This window comes from Podarcis raffonei, chromosome 7 (assembly GCF_027172205.1).
Source record: "Podarcis raffonei isolate rPodRaf1 chromosome 7, rPodRaf1.pri, whole genome shotgun sequence".
Classification (NCBI taxonomy): Eukaryota; Metazoa; Chordata; class Lepidosauria; order Squamata; family Lacertidae; genus Podarcis; species Podarcis raffonei.
In genome coordinates, this window is record NC_070608.1 from 55,896,833 (window position 1) to 55,916,831 (window position 19,999).

Below are 19,999 nucleotides of genomic sequence, written 5' to 3' on the forward strand. Positions count from 1 at the left end.
CTCCATTCTGAAGGAAATCAGCCCTGAGTGCTCACTGGAAGGACAGATCCTGAAGCTGAGGCTCCACTACTTTGGCCACCTCATGAAAAGAGAAGACTGCCTGGAAAAGACCCTGATGTTGGGAAAGATGGAGGGCACAAGGAGAAGGGGACGACAGAGGACGAGATGGTTGGACAGTGTTCTCGAAGCTACGAATATGAGTTTGACCAAACTGCGGGAGGCAGTGGAAGACAGGAGTGCCTGGTGTGCTCTGGTCCATGGGGTCACGAAGAGTCAGACACAACTAAACGATTAAACAACAACAATAAGCAAAGAGAGAAGGTGGGCATGAAACAGCATGGATTAACCCTTACTTCTTCCAAAAACAAATCCCTGAAAGGATATTATTCTAATAGGAGAGTAACAAAACTTTCTAAAATGAAGTCTGGGGTGTGTGTGAATGTTTTAAGCAATCACACTCAACACCAAAATTGTCTCAGCTCAAATTAAACACCAAAGCCCGTGTTCAGATAAGCTTCCTGAATATCTAAAAGATGAATACTTGAGAACAGAAATTCTGCTTTTTATGTCCCGTGGATCCGTAATTTATTTCATCCTGTTGCAAACACGAATCTACAATTCCACACTGGGCTTCTGCATTCACAGTGAGTACAGACAGACATATGCACAAGCAACCATTACTGAAGTGGGAAGATGACGTCACTATCATATAGCTGTTACTGATTTGGCAGCCCCTCTAAAAACTCTCATGGACATAAAGACAAAACAGCTATTTTCATGATCCTTTTCACAGCATCTCAGGAATGTGTTTTCTGAAGATATCTTACATGCTTCTGTGATCATTAACTTTAAGAAGAATGTTTGATTTGGGGGGGGAGGGATGCAAGACAGAATACTATTTGTTCTGTTGCTTTGTTTAAGCCAAACATGCCCAATGGCATTATCTGATATCTATACCAGCACCCACAAGTACAAAATACACAAAAATATTTGTCCAAATGACTATACAACTACATCAAGTTTATTTTGCGAATGGTTTGTTCACAGAAGCCTCTCATAACATATGTACATCCTATCTGTAACTTCATCCCAGCCCACAATTGCCTCTGGATACACCAAGGAATTATTAACATTTGCCTAAGTATTTTTCTGCATTTTCCTTGCAGAAAACGAATGAATGAATATTAATGTTCATTACTAAAGACAAATTATCTGCTGGATGTGGAAAAGTCTAGCTACAGAACCACCTGCGTTCCTCCAAATATTCCAGTTATAGCTAATTTCCTGGAGGTTTTTCATTTAAAAGTTGTGTTGCTTTGGTCAATGACAAGTCATTTTATTCAGAAAATAGTTAAGCCACTAACAGAATCATAAACAATAAAGACACATTAGCATACACCTCTGTTTTTTCAAGTTGCTGCTTGTCTGTCTTTAACTTAATGTGTCACGTTATACTATTTACATCAAGGTGGTTAGAAATTGGTTGAAAAAGAAATGGTGATTGTAAATGACTGAGCACATCACCACTCCTATTTGTTATGAATTTGTATAGATGGTTCACAGTCAGATTCTTAAGACATATAGATTTTCAAAGAGGCATGTGATATGATACAAGTGCAACTTTATACATGCACAAGCAAAATGACAATATCCATGACTAAATGGAATGACTAATAGTGTAACAGAGACTGGGCAGTTAAATCGCTAATCATCTTAAATATAGGTTAAAACAAAAAGTCAAATTTAAGCTAAACTCTGGAATCAAGATTTACTAAGCTTGTAAGTAGTCTCAGGACTGTGGCTTTCATAAGTAAACATAATTAGTTACAATTATCCCAAGGCCAACTCGACCAGCATTTAAATTAGATGAAAGATGACTTTGGTTCACATAATTTGGTTCTGAATCAGGATAATAAAATATACTGTACTTATTGAGTACATTGAGGAAAAGGGTAACCAAGTTCCTTGAGGATAAGATAGTTCTGAACCAGAGCAAATTTTAAATAAGTTACCAGGTTTGAAATTCAAATGTTTATGAACATTTCTTGGCAGAAGCAGATTTAGGGGAGTGCGACTGGTTTGGTCACAATGGGCATGAAATCTCAGGGGTGCCACAACTATAATAGAAAATGGAACACAAGAGGTTGGGGGCGCTGAATTTTGGCTTCACATGCTGAAATTTGAGGCCCTCAAGGTCTGCAAGTGCTCTTGGCTTCCTGTCCTATCCTGGTTGTCCTCACAAGAGGAAGGGGACACTCCTCCAATCCCCTACCCTGATGCATAAACACACCAGTATATATATATATATACTGTAATTACTCGAAACAGGTATATTTCAAACCTGCCATAATTTACAGAGTTCAAGAAATGCAATCCTGGTTCAAAGAATGGTAATCGGAACCCTCCATTATTATTATATCACTCCTAAATGAGAACTTGAAAAATCTGAGCATTCATACAGGCAACGTCAGCCGGTATCCTAATCTGTATACAAAATAAACATTTTATTCTCTGCTACCACTCATGGTTGTTTTAATGGCAAAGTTCTAACTAAGAATTTAAAGTGAAGTTAAGAGATTATGTTCTCTTAACTTTGAAACTGGCAGATAATGATGATGGCGATGGTGATGATGATTATACCAGTAAATAAACATAATATATTTCAACACCCTGTTTCTATGCAGAGCTGGTTTCAATGAATTTAGGGCATGTAGGCAGTTGCTGTCTACCAAGTCAGACAGTGGATACATCTGGCTGAGTACTGCACACTAACTAGTCATAACTCTTGTAAAGTTTTGGGCAAAAGTCTTGCCCAGCTCTAAACTGGAGATGTTGTGGACTGGCACCTTTCAGATGCAAATCACATGTTTCTGCCACTGAGTTAGTTATGGCTCTTCCTCTAATCCCTCCTTCAGCTCTCAAGAGTTACATTCCTTTCAGGCTTTTTGTCAACTAGCTCATAGCATGAAAGCCTTACATGCAAGTTGTACAGGGTTATCTCAGGCCACGCTGCCATGACTGCAGAAACCAAGAACTCGCAAAACAGAAGGAGGACATTTCTTCCCAAGGATATTTGAAAAATGCAACATCAGGCTCTTCAAGGGATGTTTTGGATATCATTTGGCACACTAAGATTTAGATGGATAAAACAATTCACGTTTTGAGTAGCATGAAGGTGCAGGGGCACATTTCTCATGCCAAGTGAGATTGATGGCCTTATGACACTTAGCAACTAACAAACTCCAGGGCCTTATTTCAGAGGAGACAATGAATACATCCCATACCCCACACAGTGCTAGAGCATTGTATGTATGAAAAATATGTGAAGATGTCCTCAGGATCATCTTTATATCTAAACAAGGTCATACAATTCATGAAGATTGTATATTACTACAATAACACACCTAAAAATACAGACACACAATAAGCATGGCATCATATGTAAGAGACATAACATAATCAGCAGATTATTTCTTAATATATTGTTCCTATTTTTAATTTCCATACTTCAGCAAGCATATGGTTATGTGTTTCAGATATACAATATCAATGAAAAGTCAGTGGCTCAGGAGTGCAATGCCTCAAGGACAGCCTTTCTCCATATGAACTGACCCAGACCCTGCGATCACCATCTGAGACCTTTCTTCATATGCCTCCTCCATGAGAGGTCTGGAAAGTGGCAACACTAGAAAGGGCCTTTTCTGCAGTGGCTTCCTATTTGTGAAATACTCTTCCTAGGGAAATTTGGCTGGTGCCATCGTTATACACCTTTAGGCGCCAGGCAAAAATGTTCCTCTTTAACCAGGCCTTTGGCTGATTAACATCCTATATCCTTTTAACTGTATTTTTGAGTTTGGGGGGGTATTGTTTTGTTCTGTTCTTGGTTTTTATTGTGTACTCTGTGCTTTTATCTTGTGAACTGCCCCGAGATCTACGGATGAAGTGTTGCGTACAAATTTAATAAATAAATAAATCAAATAAAACACCCAAACCCCAACTTTTACAATGACATTTTATTATTATTATTATTATTATTATTATTATTATTCCCAAGAGGAGCCCATCAATCCCATGGCAGTTATGTTGCATTTTTTTCTTATTGTGCCAATGCTTAACACAGGAATTTGCTTGCTGTTCGCAAATATATATATATTTTAATTTAATAATCAGCAGAAATTAATTCTAAGGAATTCAGGCACCATTGCTCCAGCTAGAGTCAATGTCTCGAAAACAATTCCAAATCAAAGATGTATGCTGGGCCAATCATTGGAACTGTGTGCATTCTTTCCATAATGTGAATTCCTCCAAACCCACCCCATTAAGAAAAGGATATGAATTTTTTCTATTAATACCATTGACCTGAACATCTCTGGCAATACCAGTTCAAATATTTTCCGGCGACAGTTGCTATTACTAACTGCACTGTTTTCTTAACCTGGCATGAAAACATTTCTCTAACATCCCTGTTAATGATAATATAAATTATGCATTACACATCATGACATTAACTCGCAGCATTAAAATTCATCTAGGGGGAAAAAAGGGCCGAGCCTGAATCCAGCATCCCATCTATGTAGATTTTTTTCCTAGGTCTCTGCAAATACACATGCCTCCTTTTCTCATAAATATATTAGCATAGTCATTAATTAATATGTCAGCAAGGGACCAATGTTAATCAACCACGGATAGAACTACTGCATCTACAGTTTTGCAGGTGCAAAAATGTATGATACATACTGCTGAATTCAAAGAGATACCAATAAAATGCTGCCGAGAGAGGTTTGTAGAATACAGAACTCAATGATTGCATCTAAACAGCGTATGGAAATCTAATTTTCATCTCCTGTTCACCAATGCAAGAATAAGTATAAAGTCACATCTTCAAGATGAAAACACTTACTTGAAGTCGGCACATCTTTTTTAAATGCTGCACTGCTGAAGGTATTCAGGGCAGGCACTAGAGACGTCTCGTAAGAATGGCTGACTTCACAGCTACTCTGCCAATGGCTATAACAAGTCTAGCGCTGAGGGTGATCTGAGACACTGGCCAGTTCATATGGGGTTCCCGCTACATGAATGTGCTGCAGCCAGTTACAGCTCAAATACTTAACACTTGTCCTTTCCCATCTTTTGTGTGAAAGAAAAACAAATTGGCTATTGTAAACTCAACCCCAGTTTCCCATGGTGTTCACTCAAGGAACTGTGGTTTGTTTTCACTATGGTTAGGGACAACAAAGCAGGTTTTCCTATCTTGGCTCATTCCTCAAGTCTGAACTATCAAGTCTGAAACTATCGTTATTTTAGCGTGATATTGGATAAAACGATTATCAATATTTTAGAATGATATCAATGCATCCAGTTTTCTTTTCTGGTACACTAAAGAAGAAGAGAGGGGAATGCATAAATCTGAGGCTCGCTGCAGTTTCTTCACATACTAAGAGCATTGTAGGTGAACTGAGTCATAGCTACCTTTCTGTGAAATGTCAGTTCCATTGTTTACTACTTATCATTCAGAAAATACCTAAAACAGATTCCCATAGGTTTCTGCCACAGGCCACTTCATGCAGAGCTATGGCCTGGATCGTTCTAAGATATTCTGCTCACTGAATCCTACTTCGTCCTAAGACCAAGGTGCTTTTTGTTCCTAACTGCAAGATCTTTATCGTGAAATATAATCAGGACTTTAGATCCTTTTGGGAGCAAACATATGAAAGCAAGTCTTTCCAGTGGACATACCCAGATTTTAGAATTTTCCCCCTTGAGAAATTCATCACATCCCTCCCTAATGGCATTCAGCTAGCATCTGGCCTATCAGTCATCTGGTTTTTAATTTCTGCTGCTTGTAGATATGGATAGTGCTGCCTTTGTTGTTTAGTGGTGTTTGTTTCCTTGGAAAACTTGTATCCTTCCTGGGCTGAGTGAGTTTCAGCTACTCAGCCACATTCCCTTGCCTCAGGGGTCCTCAGTAGACTCTACCATCTCATAGGCAGAGGATAAAGGGCAACACAAAGGAAGACCAAGGATTAAATAAGGCAATGCCACCTGAATAATACTGTCACCATAGGGTCTGATACCAGGCCTTACTGTGTGACTATTTTATTTGAGAGACTCTTTAGGCTATAAGGTGGGATATAAGTACAGTGGTACCTCGGGTTACATTCGCTTCAGGTTACATACGCTTCAGGTTACAGACTCCGCTAACCCAGAAATAGTGCTTCAGGTTAAGAACTTTGCTTCAGGATGAGAACAGAAATCATGCTCTGGCGGCACGGCGGCAGCAGGAGGCCACATTAGCTAAAGTGGTGCTTCAGGTTAAGAACAGTTTCATGTTAAGAACGGACCTCCGGAACGAATTAAGTACTTAACCCGAGGTACCACTGTAGTCTAAATAAATACATGAATGTTGGTGGTGTATTCTTAAATTAAGTTTTGCTGTATTTTAATGAATTTTCTTCTTATTGCTAACTATTTTGAGCAATGTTATGTTGAAAGGTGAGGACCTAAATATTCTTAATAACAAGTCAATACCTTTGGAAATCTTACCCTCCGGCCTTCTAAATAGGCCATGTTTCAACCAATAAATGAGCACACATTTAGTGCTAGGGTTCTCATATGGGCAATGCTCTGCCAATGATTTATAGGAATGAAGTTGCCATATATATGCAAATATTCAGAGCTTGCATATATCTATATCTACTCTGGTAATAGTCTAAAAGGGTGTTTACTCATTCAAGCCAGGATCATGACAAACCGTCAAATTCACAGATCAATTGCTCAACATTACATGCACCATCACACTCTGTATCATACTTCAGAAAAAGGAACATTTGGAAACCACAAACTGTGACTTCAGATTTATTTATACAATATGGGTATGTACCATTTTACCAAATGTAGGATGATCAAGCAGGGGAACCCTTTAAAACTACTGTAGAGTAGAGGAGCTACATGTGAAAATAACTAAATGTAGGTGTTGTTTTTCAAACGTCATTTTGTCTTGATATATTTGAACATGCCTTGCATACAAATAACCTCTAAAATCTTAAAATGGTTGGAAGTCACAATGGGTAAATGCTTCCTGAAAGCAAATGTCACAGGCCTGGTCTCTATAACCCATATTTTTAAATGGGCCAAGGAAATAATAATGATAGGGCATTCAAATCAAGGAGTCTGATCTGACAAAACTAATTCCCTTTGGTGAACAAACACTGTGAGAGAGTGAGGAGAGGGAGGTGGCGTCAGATTATTTTATTTGAAAGCTATAACGCATCTCTCTCTCTCTCTCTCTCTCTCTCTCTCTCTCTCTCTCTCTCTGTGTGTGTGTGTGTGTAGAGAGAGAGAGTGTGTGTGTGTGTGTTAATGCTTGTAAGTAGCCGAGATGAATGCTGCATTTGTAAAAAAAAATGCTCTCCCCAGAGTCTCTTATACCATATTGCCTTAACTAATTAAAACAATGAAAACCTGTAACTCATAACTGGAAATATCCCACATCTTCTGCTGCAGCCAACAAAGTTTTGCCAGTTTATCAAAAAATTATATTGTCTTGCCTGCCTTCTTGGAATCTAAAAAAGTACAATGGTACCTCGGGTTAAGAACTTAATTCATTCTGGAGGTCGGTTCTTAACATGAAACTGTTCTTAACCTGAAGTACCACTTTAGCTAATGGGGCCTCCCGCTGCCATCGCGCGATTTCTGTTCTGAAGCAAAGTTCTTAACCCGAGGTACTATTTCTGGGTTAGCGGAGTCTGTAACCTGAAGTGTATGTAACCTGAAGCATATGTAACCCGAGGTACCACTGTATGTACTTCAGTCATAGTTGCAAACTCCCACACTCTGTAATGTTCAGTGTTGTTAACAGTCTTTGCAGAAAAAGCATTCTAGCTGCAGCTAGCAAATACGAAACTAATTCTTTATGCTCAGATCTAACTACTCCATTCACATAATTTAATAAGAAGACTGCTGGTGTAATGGAATAGCAGGAACAGTGACAATTCAACTCCATCATCTATATTATATTGTGCCTACTGTGTAGAGGCCTCTGAAATCAAGTCCCTGAGCATTATCACAAAATGTTCTCAGTCATAGGGAAACAGCATCAATAGAATACTCACAATACAGAATCTATACGGGAAAAGAATGTTTTAAGCTTTGTTAGGATTAATACCCTCAGCCATAGTTTAGGGATAGGAAATTCTATGTGTGGTAAGACTGGAAAACTGAGTGAAAAAACACTCCAGTGTTAGGGAAGTGAAAGTTCATGGAGCACAGCGGCAGAACAGCTAGAAGATGGGTGGAAGAGGCAGAAAGAATAGAGAAAAGGTCAAGTGGAAAAAACAGAGGTTTAGGGAAAACAAGGTTAATGGGGAGCTGCAGAATGAAGGCACAATGAGATTTCTATGAAAGAAGATTCATGGCTAAGACATTAGCTGGAAGATGAATTTTATATACAGTATTCATTTGAAATAAGTCAGTTTCATAGCTGAAGGCTTGTAGCCTATATTCATTTAATAATTTGAACATAAACTCCTTACAAATGGCCCTAAACATATTAAAACTATACCTTGCTTTTCTCAATAAATATTCAGAACTAAACAACCGTTTGAGGTGAAAGTTATCCCTATTGCATTAAGCAAATTAACAATGCAAATGAAAGTGTTGTCCTAGGTATCTTTAATTACAACAATGAGAGGAAACATGTATCAAGGTCCAGGGCATGTCCCACACATACGTTACACTGAGTTCAACTGGGTTCACTCCCAAATTAATGGCCATAGGATTGCAGCCTAAAATATATGTTAAGTAGATACAGTGACCAGATAATTTTAATGGTTCTAAAATTTCCTGTTTCCAGACATCTTCAGTGGTTTTCAATATTTATGCCTGTTACAAAATGTGCTAAATAAGCATAACTACTACTGGGTGCATATGGCAATTACATAAAGATCCATTGTAACCATTTTGCCATAAGATGCCCATGCATCCTAAAGAGAAGTCTTGCTCCCACACACTAGTTTTTAATTCTGAACAGTTCCTGTGAAGCTGACAGAATTACTTCTAACTTTCACTGTTTCACAGTGCTAGAATTGCTCAATCTAAGCATACCATGAACATCTTGGGAAGGAGAGAGGAGCTGAGCAAAAGGCCCAGTACAGTGGTACCTTGGGTTAAGAACTTAATTCGTTCTGGAGGTCCGTTCTTAACCTGAAACCTTTCTTAACCTGGGGTACCACTTTAGCTAATGGGGCCTCCTGCTGCTGTTCTCACCCTGAAGCAAAGTTCTTAACCCAAAGTACTATTTCTGGGTTAGTGGAGTCTGTGACCTGAAGAGGCTGTAACCTGAAGCGTATGTAACCCAAGGTACCACTGTACTCTTCTTGTTGATGCTAGTTAAAATTTTATATGGAAAGTGGTGATTTTTAACACTAGGTTAGCAAAACGCTGTGGGTTTTTTTTAAAAAAAAAAATGATTTCCAGTAAATGTGAATCACTTTAAAACACCAATAAAAATATTTTTTGTCCTCATTCACTTTGTGACTTACGAACAATACTGAATTTATGAAGCACTCCTAACTTGTGACCATATCATCTGACAAATTAAAAGATCTGTTTATGTGACCTTCCGATTGGCAAGCCCTAGGCTCAGTGGTTTAGACCACAGCACCACCCGCGCCCCCATCAGGGCTTACTTCCAAGTAAACATGCATAGGATCAGGCTGTGAGGCAGGTCTTATAGGCCTCACAGGATTCCTATAGGCACTGCATAACTTTATAGTAGACACATGCAAAAATAAGCAAGTAATACCTTTATTCTTTCCTCCTTCCCCTTTTAAAAATAGTAATGTGCCTATCACTGGCTACTAGCCGTAATGGCTATGCTCTGCCTCCACAGTTGGCCAAAATAATGCTTCCAAGTAACACTTGCTGGAGACCACAGGAGAGAAAAGTGCTCTCGTGCTCAAATTCTGCTTCCTAGTCTCCCACAGGTTAGCCACTGCGAGAACCAGATGCTGGATTAGCTGGGCCATTGGCATGATGCAGTAGGCTATTATTATGTTCTTAGGAAACTTACAGCTTTTCAGCCAAATCTTTATTTATTCAGAAGTAAAATTGCAATCCTAAAACTATTTAATTGGGAGTAAACCACACTGAATGCAGTAGGAATTGCTTCTGAGCAGACATAGGGTTGCACTGGCATGCTTGCTTAAAGACCAATTAACCATCCTCCTGACTCCCCGTAACACTTATTCAGAAGGTCCATTCATTTAAATGGGATTTACTCCAAATTATGTGGACTTAGGATAACAGCAAGCAATTGATGCATATATTAGGTTCTTAGGGTACTAAAACTTTTCCAGATTTATTTTCTGTACATTTGATCTCAGGTAAGCCGACACAAGGAGAGGGCAGATTAGACAAGAGGTTGTGAAAGAGGGAAAGAGATGCATTCATAAAAGAGGACAGAAAAGAGGGTGGAACTGCAGGAAGGGGGAAAGAGACCCAGGTCCTCAGGTAGGACCTTAGTAAAATTAATAAGCAGATTTTAGGCATGTCTACTCAGAAGTATGGCTCAGTTATTTTAACGATACTTACTCTCAAGTGAGTAAGCACAGAACTGCGACTTTTAATCATTCATCATTGATTTGTAATGAAAATTAATTTTAGTTGCTTTTTAAAGAGACCGCAAAATGGAAAGACTTTGCAAACTAAATGAAAAAGGTGTTTTGGAGTGACAACTATATGTTACTTCAGTGGAGGAGAATATGATGAGTTCCTTCACACTTCGTCATCCAACAAAGGGGCAACAACATTTGGTTGCCACCTATAATAAATTCTGAGGGTGAAATGCTGTTCATTTTGATCTCAGGCAAGTTGACCTTCAGAAGGGGCAAGAGTCACGGAGAGGTGAGTTAAAGGTGGCAGAGAAGGTGACACAAGATGGAAGAAAGTGAGCACAGTAAAAAGGAAAGTGAAAGAGAGAGACAGAAAGGCAATGATAGCAGATGAACGGAAACAAAAAGAAGGTGAGAGAAAGGGTAGAAATATTTGAGTAGGTAATGGAAATGTGGAAGAAGGCATGAGCAGAGAGAGAGGCAGCAGGCAGATAGCTGGTGACAGAAAGGATCGTGAAAGAAGATGAGATGATAGCGAGTGACAACAGACAAAGGAAGCGCAAGGGGGAGGCAAAGATGGAGGACAGAAAGTGCACATAGGTAGGCAGAGAAAAAGTCACCAGAAGTGACAGGAAAAGGAGGGAAGTGGTGAAACTTATGGAAAGGAACAAAGTGAGAGAAAGGATTTTTTGGTAAAATAATGCAATAGCAATGCTCAATATTAGCCACAGGCTTAGACAAGACTGTCAGAAATCTGCAGCTATTTTAAAAGGTTGAAAGGTTTGACCCATAATACTGCTCATGAAATACTGGCTTATGTGTACTGAAAAAATATGCATGTCAGCACCTCAGTGTGTGATATGCGGTGAGATGCTAGCACTACTAAGTATAAATCAAAAGTTAAAATGTAGAAGTGGGCCATATTCCTGTCTGGGAGTCAGAGGTGGGTCTCAGGTCTCGACTGGTTGAAGAGCACTGGTCTAATCCATGTTGTATTGCAGTTCTAGAGGAGAAGCTTCTGACACTGACTGGATAAGCTAGGCTAAAAATAAAGCTAGCTTGCAAAACATAATACTGTATTAAAGCCATTACCTCATATTTAAGAAGCAATAAATTCACAAATCATACAGAAGAAAACATGTGTACTATTGAGTAATAAGTTATTTGGCAGCTACTTAATAAATTCTCACCCCCCACACCCCTTGTTCGAAGCACATCTCAGAACATAAGCACGTGCCTTGAGAGTGCTGGCATAAACAACGGTTGCTGTAATCAAACTTCAGGAATACATGGATAAATCAGCAATAGAAAATGTGTTCTCGGGAATCATATAGCCATGCAGATCTCCAGTGAAAGGCATGAAATTACAATAAAAAGCAACATGGATATAATTAAAACTAGGCTACCATCTGCTTGTAGAATAACTATTATACTGGGCACTACCTCTGAAAAGGCAAGTGCGCCTCAAACAGGAAGCTCAGTTCACTGAACTATGAGACAGGGCACTTGCTGGATGTCAAATGCCCAATGAAGTCAACACTTGCACCGAAACCACACTAATGTAAGTTATGACAGTGTGAACAATTAAAAAATTATTCACTCTGATCATTTAACGTTTACACTGTAAAGCTCTAATTGCACGATTTCCAATTAAAAATAATTAAGCATGCAAAAAGAGGAGGTTAAAGTAAACATAAACAAAGACCAACAGCCCAGACTTATGTGGGCTACTCTGAAGTAGATTCTGACAACATCCAATGCAGTTCATTCCCACATTAAGTCTGCACAGGACTGTAAACATATTATCTTTGCACCACTGCAAAACTGTCATGCCAACAGAATAACGAAGATTACGCCGACTGAGTGGAGATCAGAGTTTTGCCATAAGTGAGTCATAACAGTTTAACCTAGCACTGAAAATGTATAAACATTTACAATATGTAAGGTGTCGACTTTGAAAAAGGAATGTTGCTGCAAGGTACAAACATTTACAGCATACTGAAGAAGTTGACTAAAATAAATGAGACTTTCTTCTGAATTTTGCTATCTGGCCATTAAGTTTTCAGATTCAATATTGAACATTTCTTTTTTGCAATGTAGAACCAAAATATTACAAATCTCCAGCTATCACTGCTCAAAAGTGTTTCAATATTGACCTGAGCACATACAAAGACACTCAACTCTCTCTCTCTTTCTCAAAAAAGTTACTGTACTTCACACCAGTGGTGAGATGGGCAGTGTCAACCCACACAGGATCTCATTTCTCCCTTACAGGAGAATAAGTCAGTTTTGAGATCATTCCCTGCAGAAAGGAAGCATATGTTCCAAAAGCACCCATACAATTTGGCACTTCCAGAGAAAAACAATTATTTTCCCTCTGCTTTTTATGCCACTCTCACAATCTGAGAAAGACATATGTATACCGTATGTATGTATGTATGTATGTATACATATGTATATAAGGCATACGTATACCTTCAGGAATGCCAAAGTCAGTTCCAGAGCCTTCCCCATCATGATACAAGTAAAGACTTGCTCTCTTAACAGCAGTTCTGGAGCCTGTCACTCTGTTCCAGACTTCCCAAACTGTTTCCCTTCAGATATTTTGAACTACAACTTCCATCAGCTCCAGCATGAATGGCCAGTGGTCAGGGATGACAGCAGTTGCAGTCCAAGACATATGGAAGGCACACAGCGAGAGAAAGTTCTTCTATTTTAACTATTACATTAATGGTAATAATCAGTGCTATTTTTCTAGAAAAAGTGGTGCTGGAACTCGGCCATGGACACTTCCTTCACGACAATGGCACCCCCCTGAGAGGTGCCAGAACTGAGTTCCTGTGAGTTCCCCCTGAAAAGAAAGCCCTGGTAATAATTCCAGCCATAAAATGGGGTTAAGAAAGCACTCGCATATTTCTGAACATCAGAAGTAGTCCTTAGTTGGTCATCATTGTCAGAAGCAACGCATTACAATAACAGGTGTCAATAGCTCTTGCAATGGATGCAAGCAGTTATTGCCTTCCATGTAAGCGAAAATACACACATCCAATGACACCAAATCGCATGGCTCTGTCAAAAATGTGAACAAACTTTTTGACAAAAAACACAAGAACCAATACTAATTACTGCTCCCAAGAAGAAATACATCACAGTTTGAAGCATGTAAACATATTTTTGAAAAAATTACCAATGAAATGCAAAGGTTTAGACAAGGTCTTTCTAAACAGCCAGATGCTATTACAGGTTCTTGTGTTGGAGTTAAGATTAAGGCAGATCAGTGCTACAAATTTACTTTCCTACCAAACAGGTAGTATTACAAAGTACCCAATCCTGAAACAACCTGTATGTATGGATAGAAAGCCTTAAGCAAGTGCTTAATTCAAAACAGTGAATAAGGTGAAACCCTGGTTCCATTGAACCACAACAGGTCCTTTCACAACACAGTGCAAGACAGTAATCTTGAATATGATATTAACAGAGTGTGTGCAGCCATTAGCACAGCCTCACGTATGACTTCATATGGATGGATTAGATGTAAACAGCCCTAAAATTTCTTCCATTACACTGTTTGGACAGAACAACAAAGGACTGACACTCTGCATCTGAACAGATCATGACAACATATAGAAAAACTAAAAGAGCAGTTTCTGTGTCCTTGAACAGGGTCATGAATACATCTCTCAAGTTGGCCTATCTGACAAATGAAAAATAAGGTTGCTATTGATTTCTCCTTATTTGGTTCTGATATTGTTGTTATTCTGGTAACTCTCAGAAGTAGAAGATATGGAAGAGACATATAGAGGTGCATTCAACTAACTTTTGCTTAGATCTGACCCATTGAAATTAAGTTCATCAGGGTTATTAATTTCAATAGGTCTGCTCTGAGTAAAAGTTAACTGAACACAACCCAGATACAGTGCGTGTGTATATATATTATATGTTGTAAATTGCTTCTGGGTGCCTCATAGGAGAAGATTAAAAAATGAAATAAATAAATACAATATTAGCACCTGAAAGTTTACAGATTGCTCATTTATGTGAAGTGAATTGTGGCTTCCACACCTCAGAATAAAATAAGCCCTGAGATGTTGGAATAAGATTTGAAGCAAAGATTTAGAATGCCGTGGTTCTTTTGATCTGTTCTTTGCACTGATATTGGGTCTTCTTAAATGTTAAGAGACATACTTCTGGATTTCTTTCTTATTCTTTTTAATGAGACGATATTCACTGACACATATGTAGGTACTGTGGCGGATTTAAATGTTACTGCAATCACCACAGGACCTGAATAAAAACCTGCCATCTAGAACCAGTAAACCACAACAGGTTGTTGCAGTCACATACCTAGTACTAGGACAAGCTTACATCCCCTTCTGCCTTCTTCAGAAGTCTGTCTAGCACAGTACTGTCCATACTGACTGGAAGCAGTTCCCTGAAGTTTCAGGCAAGGGGACATTGCCAGCCCTACCTGGATTAAAACAGGGACCTTCTGGTTTCAAAGCAGATGTTCTACCACTGAGCTACAACTCTTACCAAACTCCAGCAGCCGACCAAGATACCTTCTGGAGCATCAGTAAGATCACTATATGTAACAGGTAAAGAAGTCAACAAAGAAAACAATGGTTATTCCTGGACTGACCTAGTCAAGTAACAGATAAGAATGGCTGAGAACCTTTAAGGGCACTTGCTGCTAACAACCACACATTATCTCACTGCTCATAGAGGTGCTCCTGAGAGGCTTTCCTAGGAGACTATTGAAGTGAAGGGTAGAGGGAGACCTCACTGTTGCTTTCTTGCCCCATCAGCAGTATTCACTGGTTGAGGCTACACTTCCTAGGAAATCAGCTGAACTTGTTCAGACCTCTGAATAAACATACAAGCTTATGTGTCATTATGATCATGTTGTGTATATAGATTGCAGACCAACCTGTGTATACAGTCCAGCCTCGGTTGTCGGATGTAATCCATTCTGGAAGACCGTTTGACTTCCAAAACATTCAACAACCAAAAACTGAAAGCGGAAGCCTCAATACAATAGTGAAACTCAAAGGGGAAGGCATGTAGCACGTTCGGCTTCTGAAAATCATTCGAAAACTGGAACAGTTACTTCTGGGTTTTCAGCATTTGGGAGCTGAAACATATGATAATGGAGGCATTTGGGAACCGAGGTTTGACTGAATCCACTTGGAAGTAAGGCCCTGTTGTGCTCAGTGAGGCTTACTCCTAAGTAAGTGTGGTTACAACTCTGGAATTACTGCAGGTGCAGAGCCAATGAAAAACTTGCAAAGCAGCCTGCTTCCCAAGAAGATTCACTTTCCACCACTGAAAACATGTGAATTATGCATTTTTCCATTTTAAATGATTTTAATAACTATCCATACATTGCATAGCCACAGAGACCCATTGCACGTCCCTGGAAAAAGTTGCATCTGATGCCCCAACCAATTTATGCTACTGGGTTATCATCTGGTTAGTGATTACAAACCGTTCCCATGCCTGATAAAAGGAAAATTAACAGCTAAATATATAAAATGCTTAAGTTGTGCAGCCTGATTTAAAACGTTGTTCTCCACTAATAATCCTTTTTGAGTTATCATTGCTTGTTTTTGAATTATCACAGCTTTGTTTTTCTTGACAGGTATGAAACACACCCCGAATGCCAATTCACAAAGCATCACTAATTTAGGGAATTCACTGCCAAAAGATGTGGTGATGACCACTGGCTCAACCTCAGAAGATTAGGCAAATTCATGGGGGATATGTCTATCAATTGTTATTAGATATGATGGTTTTATAGAACCTCCATGTTCAAATGCAGCATACCACCAAATTAAAAATGCCAGTTCCTGAACACCTACTGCCTTCATATGGGTTTCTTAGAAGCATTTGTTAGGCTACTGTGGGAAAGAGAGTCTGATCCACCAGGGCTCTTTCTTTTGTTCCTAATGTTGTGCATGCCAGATTTGAAGAATATACTCATTTATAGTTGCCATCAACTTTGAATTTGAGCTTTATCTAAACAAATCTTCACCTGTATGCATTAGATATAATCTAATAAAATGTTCAAATGATTCAGTATTTAAGAAAACAAAAACAAAACCCTACTGGTGGCATATATAGCTTTCAGAAGCTATATTCAAATGAATGAGAGGCCTCTTGACTTCATCTTTCACATTGTCTCAGGTCTAAATAAAGGCATGCCTAATATTAAATGACTCAGAGTAAAACAAACAGAACTGAAGATCACTTTATTACTAAGAGTTTGCTCAAGATGGCTATGGCAGTAACTCTTGTGAAACTGAAGACGCCTCCTTGAATAACTGAGCTCTAGTACTAATTATGCCACAAATGTTCCTATGCGAGCTCAGCCTCCAGTTTTATTAGAAAACCCATACATTACTCCATTCCCTCTCTCCTACCAATCTGACAGAGAGCATTCAATTATATACATATGCAAGTATCAACATGACATCTTTCAGATTTTGATAGGATACAATTAAACATCATACTGACAGAAAAGGAAGCAACCTCGCAAAACAAGCTTCTCTTCTCCCTTACACAAACACAAGGAGATAATATGTATATAGCCGCTGGAATATTTATGTTTCAGAGCAATAGTCATCCTGTGGACTGAGCTGAAGGGCTGTTTCTGTTTTTATTATTTTGCTGAGACACATCATGGGTTGGGAAAACATGTCGTGGGATTTGTTTCATTTCTAAATGCAGCCGCTGATTACACAGCAGAGGAAGCCTGCCATTCCATACTTACAACAATGTAAGGCCTGATGTCAACTTTTCAACTCCTTTGTAAGTTGTTAAGGCCTTAGAACTCCGGAGAACACTCTGTGCAGACCTCTCTCCCCAGTGATTAAGATGCAACATGACATAACAACAACAACAACAACAGCGACTAGTCTCTCCCATTTCAATGAACGAATGCATATTTGAGTCAATACGCACGGGCTTTGGATTCCCAGCCACCCACTTCTCTGAAAAAGCCCAGAACAAGAATGAGAGTTCATTTAAGATCTGCAATCCGCGATCCATCCGTCTCCCTTTGTTATGCAGACCTGCGCTTGCCTTCATCTCACGCCCAAGAAATACATCTGGGTTGCTAAAGTTTCATCTCTTTCCAGACTCGAGCGAGGATCTCCTGTTTGGGAAACCACCACCACCCAGTTTCCCCAGTACCCTCTTTCCCCAAGGAAAGCTTCCCAGCGATTGGAGGCGGTGGGGTGGGGTGGGGGGTGCAGGCGACTAATCCCCCGCTGTGCGGCATCTTAACTATTTATCTACATCTGTGCATGCTGCATATTTCCCTTCCACCCACCCAGCCAAACCATTGCACCTCATGCTTTCCCTCCTCCCTCCTCCCTTTTAAACACTTGTGCAACAATTGCTGCGCTCGCCACGCCTTGCGACGCTCCCTCGCTGCTCTCCCTTTTCCACAATAACAAAACTCAAGTTGAAAATAGAAAGCAATTACCTCCCGAGTCAGTGTCCTCCGCCAACCGGAGCCCCACATAATCCAAGAGGGCAGCGCTCTAACCTCCAGAGCTGCTTGCTTCTCCTCCTCCAGAAATTGAGCCTCGCCTGGTTTCTCAGGGGCTGCAGCGGTCTCTCCCCCCCCCCCCCGCCCACCTCCACTTTTCTTTTCTTTTGGGTAGCGCCTTGACAAATCCTTTCTCTCTTTTTTCTTTTTTTGCCTTTGTTAAGGGTTAGAAGTTGAGCTGTGCCTGTTCTCTCTCTCCCTCCCTCTCTCTCTCTCTCTGCCTCTTTCACTTCTTGTATTACAGTTACATGGCTGTGTGACGTTTCTGGCTACAGAAAAAGGGGGAGAAAACAACTGAGGGTGAGAGCCGCCTGCCAGGGCGAAGCTCCTCCCTTCTTCGCCTCTCTGCTGCTTTCCCCTCCCTCCTTCCTCCAAACTAACACACAGCAACAAGCTGCTTTTGGGGTGGGGGGTGGAGAGGAAACAGAGCTCTGGCTCTGTCCTTCACAGGTATAATCTCTACCGTCCCCCAATCCTTGCAGCTCCAAGCCCCACTCAAAAATCTCAAACATCAGTTATTATCCTGTTTATTACCAGTGTTGGGTTGTCAGAAGGTTTTTTTTTTGCTTCTCCTGGGATAGTTAATTGGAGTCCCAGAATATAATAAAAGCTGACACTGCCACAGTGGGTAGGGCAGGGCAAAGCCACTCTTGCTATCCTTCTGCACCTTGAAACGACCCTGCATTTCTCCCAAACTGGTGCCAATGTCGCTGAGGGGGTCTGTCAGGCATGTCTGCAGTAGCTCTCAGAAATAATCCTAAAAGCGCACTTCCCCCTACGCATGGTTGCTCAGGAGGAAGTCCCGTTGCGTTCGATGGGTTAGTGTACAGAGGACTGAAGCCTCGGCCTCCAACCGTAGGCTGTGCATTCTAATTTGGAAGATGTTCCACTGGAGGGGGAAATAGGGTTTACTTCTGGCTTACACATGCATAGGATTGTGCTTGTAAGTGCACTTTTGAACTGCTATTTCTGCGCATACAGAGCAGAAAGCAGAACATACATTCCAGCCAAGTAGGTTTTTCCATTTTTGCATGGCAGATGTGGGAAATGCAAATATGCTTAAACAGGCTGGTCCAATGGAGGTTTTTAAACACCCCCACACACACCATGGAAGCCCCAGGGATTTCAGCAGGACTTTCTCTCAAAAAGTGTGTGAGTGTGGTGTAGTGGCTAAAATGTTGGACCTGGAAGACCAGTGTTCAAATAATTGTTTGGCTATGAGACTCACCAAATGGCTAGTCGGACTCTTGGTCTGACCTACCGAACAGGGTTGTTGTGAGAGGCAACAATTATGCCACCTTGAACTTCTTGGTGGAAAGGTGTGATATAAATGTAATCATGAATAAATGGATATACATAGGGCCTTTTTTCAGCCAGAAATCACCAGAACTCTCAGGTGGGCACCATTGTAATTATAAGAGGACAAGGGAGGTGCTCATGCTGAGTCCCAAGACCTCTTTTTCTGGAAAAATAGCACTAGGTATACAGTACGTAGGATTTGGCTATTGGTGTCAAGCAAGAAAACAGACACCACCACTGCTTACACCACACGGCCTGAAAGCTGCCATGGATTGCTCTGTAACATGAACAATGTTCTTCCTAACACTACAGTGTGTAACAATGGGTGCACGCCTGACCTAATAAAACAGAGGGGACTGGTGACATTGGAGTTCAAGGGGTGAGGACTATATTCAGTTACTGCTCGCCTATGGCAACTAGCTGCTGAAATATTGATAGATCTCCCCCACCCACTTTGGTCCCAGGTTGAGATGGAGAGAACAAATAGGAGGAAACGGTTTAAAAAATAAATAAATCTGGTTCTTAAAACTATGCCGCT

At 40.1% G+C, this 19,999-nt stretch overlaps 1 protein-coding gene across 5 annotated transcripts in view; it reads right to left on the reverse strand.

Moving 5' to 3' along the window:
* ZNF516 (zinc finger protein 516) overlaps positions 1–19,999 on the reverse strand; it is a 111,142-nt gene that overhangs the window by 83,429 nt on the left and 7,714 nt on the right. For 2 of the 5 annotated variants that reach the window (XM_053396669.1, XM_053396674.1), the window contains exon 1: positions 18,097–18,436. The exons of 2 other annotated variants lie outside the window; for them this stretch is intronic. The gene's annotated coding sequence lies outside the window, so the exon portion shown is untranslated. Of the gene's footprint in view, positions 1–17,379; positions 17,810–18,096; positions 18,437–19,999 lie in introns of those variants that run through there. One more of the 5 variants, XM_053396671.1, reaches the window with a different exon arrangement.